We start from the raw sequence: 3,725 nt of genomic DNA on the forward strand, positions 1-3,725 counted from the left end.
TACTAGTGGTGGCAAAATCTGACACAACCCGCAAACCCGACCCAACTAACCCATTTATAAACAGGTCATAGGTTGAAGTTAAACTAGTTCGGGTCATATTCGGGTTGACATGGCTAACCCGTTTAATAAACGGGTCGGGTTTGTGTTCAGCATGCGAACCAGTCTAACCCGTTTGACCCATTTAGCTTATAAAGTTATTAGTTATCTTGATATTATTACTTAATTTATGGTTATTTTTATATGTTTATTACTATATTTATAGTTGTAATTGTATTTTAATTTTATATACATGAGAATCGATAAAAGATTATATTGGTTTAGTATGACTTATTAATTAAATAGATTATAAAATGGGTCATTTGTATTGATTTTTACATAACTTGTTAATTAAACGAGTTAAACGTATTGGGTCGAGTTGACCTATTTAATAAACAGATCGTGTTCGGGTTGAGGATTCTTAACATGTTTAGTAAATAGGTCGGGTTTAGGTCAACCCATATATCCGAATACTCATAACTCGACATGACATGAATCCGACCTGCGAACACGAATCGCCACCCCTAGTTATAACCTTTTATTCCCACTATATACATCCTCATTCCCCATGAAATTAAAACATAGAAAAACCCACATGAGAGTTGAAAGAATTGAGCCTTTCATTGAGGAGCCTAACACCATTAATTCTCTACTCTCTTCCCCCTCGCCATTGCCAGATCCTTTAAGAGGAGATTAACCTAATCACAAACTTCACCTTATACCTGAGAGTTGTGAGTGCTTTGGTTGCTAGGAAACATTGGAGCCTACCCATTTTCAACCATGGAGTCTTGAGGGTGCAATTGGGCTTGATTATGAGATCTAGAAAGCTAGCTGAAGACAAGACTCTAAGTAATCTGTTAATAGTTGGAGCTTTGAGGGCTCAAATACATTGGATAACTAAGGTGTGGAGGACCTTTGTGTTTTCTTAATTCTTGTACTCCAATTTATTTGCTAGTCGATTATTTTTGGCTTGGAGAGCCACGAAGAGGTTTTTACTCCGACTCTTCGATTTTCCTTTTCAATAACACATCAAGTGTTATCTTTGGTTTACATCATCTTTATTTTCTGTTATTTACATTAATTTTCTTGCTCAATGAACTCAACTTTAATTAAATTTGGGGGTCTAAATTGACACCTAATTAATTAGGTATACACTTTCACACACACACACACACACACACACACACACACACACACACACATATATATATATATATATGTATGTATAATTGTATATATATTAGTAGAAATAATTAGTATTTTTTTTGAGAAACACACACACAAGGGAGAGGGAAAGGGATTCTAAAATAATGGCACACCACAACTCCACTCAAAAGCCATGGTAACTTTTAAGGGAATGTGAGGCAAGTTATACTACACAAAACACACTCTCTTAAGCAATGTGGGACAATTACCCTTTTTTTTAGAAACAAACACACACACATACACACACAAGAGAAAGGGAAAGGAGTTCTAATACAAAAGCGCACTACAACTCCACTGAATATATCTCTGAATTAACTTTTAGAAAAAAGTTTCTTTAGTTTACTATGTAAATTGAGATTCAAATAAGCACATGTATTTATATCTGATCATATGACTTATTTAATCATGTGACTTGTATAGATGTCTTAATAAACCATCTAGAAAAATATATGAGGATGCACATTGCGATTCAAAAGGATGTAAGTTACCAATTAAATTTTAACAATAAAAATCTACCGAACAATTTGTTGCCACCACAACAGTATTGATAGAATTGAAGAAAATTGATTAAGTATTTTATAAAAGGTCACTCTACAAGATTTAATCAAAATTTTTCGAAATTATTTTATGAAATGTCACATTGTTTTCTACTAGTCTGACGGCTAGTAGGCAACAATTTCAATTTGAGACAATTAAATACAACCCTTCAAGTTAGGGGATGCAAAGATCTCCCCACGATGGGAAGGGGAGATGAGAGAAATGAAGGCCAATTTTAATGGAGTAATGGAGGAATTGAAAGGAAGAGCACCGATCTCAACAGATGACTATGTCAAAAGAATTACTGAGCCTCTAAGCAAGGGTAAAATAATTTTTCCCGAAGAAATGGTATATCGTCCTTCACTTGCTCCAAGTCTTCCTCCATCTACTCTTACTCCTTGAGAGCCTTCCCTAACTCCTCTTCAAGCTCTTAATTCTCGAACCTTGGCGGCATAAATTTGAAGAACATCCTCAGCATCCATTGTTCTCACCTCAAAATTTTGACAAGCTTCCTCTTCACCTCCCTAAACAAGGCGTCAAATTTACATTAGTCTTGTGCAAATGTTTTAAATTCTATATAATTTGAAAGTTATCTAATCTATCTTAGTCTTGAAATTTATCAAAATCTTCGTGATTTGGAATGAATTTAGCCCAACTCAAAACCTTTTTTTTCCTTATTCTTTATTTTATTTTTTTCATACGTATGTTTCACTTTTTATAATCATCTCTAGCTTTTTCTTTTTCCCTATTTTCTCCTCCTCCACACACGAATCCACACTCTTCTTCTCTCTATCTTCATACATATCCCCACACAGATATCCCTACTCTATCTTCATTTTTGTTTTTGTTTTTCTACATTTTTGTCTAACAACGGAGGTTATCTCTAGTTGAGAGAGAGAGAGAGAGAGAAGGATGAGCCACCTACTATCATATCGGGGTTCTCTATAGAAAAAAAAAATTTGTTTGTTCTGATTTGATTAGTTTTATGAGAAAGATTGTGTTTATTCGTTGTTTTGATTGTCTCCCTCTTGAGTTTGGAGACGTTTGAGAGAGAAAGAAGGTGAGTTGATTTGTAGCCATTGAGATAATAGTTGAATATTTTAATCGGTTGTGTTAATTTTTTATTTTATTTTATTCTTTTGCTAATGAATAGTAGCACTTCAAACTAAGAGAGTGTTTATTAATTAGCAAAAAAACTTTACGCTTTTTAGAGAGGTAGTTGGAGCATCGTTTTATGGTTAGCCTCTCAAAATTAGGGAGTATTTCATGTTTGCCAATGTTGTTAGAAATGCTCTAACTTGCTTTAAAAAGTTTGAAAAGAATTGACTTGGCAAGAAAATGCCTAAATCTCCTAATACGAACTAGATTGACTTGAATTAAATTCAAACCAGAAGTAGAAGTAATGAGAATATGTGTAAAGGTCTCTAACAGTATCATTTGACCCAAATACATAACACATAATCTTGACAAGGGTAAAACTAAAAGCCATCCCACGAATCAAAAAAGGTGTATGGCTAAACCCACCTTATAAAACCCTTCGATTCCTGAGAATAGCCAAATGACCCAAAATTACTAAAATACTTGCGGCTGTAAACGAGCCAAGCCCAAACAGGAACTACTCGGCAAAACTTGAAATCTAACAAAATTGCATTATCAAATGCTTAAATCTGCTCAAATCTCCAACAATCAAGTAAACAAAAATAATAAAATAATATACTCATTTGTTCATACTTCTAATTCCACTTGTGATTAGCAATTGCTTAAATTATAGCTTTAAATAATTAAATCTATATATTCATACTTCCTTGTCTAGAGCTTGAATACTTGTTCAAAATACAATTTTTAAATCCACATTTGTTATTAGTGCAACTATAATCTTCAAACAAAATAAAGACCCACCTAACACAATATTTCAAAAGCAACCATGTTACCATATACGAAGTTAT

This window comes from Castanea sativa, chromosome 6, assembly GCF_040712315.1.
Source record: "Castanea sativa cultivar Marrone di Chiusa Pesio chromosome 6, ASM4071231v1".
Lineage (NCBI taxonomy): Eukaryota > Viridiplantae > Streptophyta > Magnoliopsida > Fagales > Fagaceae > Castanea > Castanea sativa.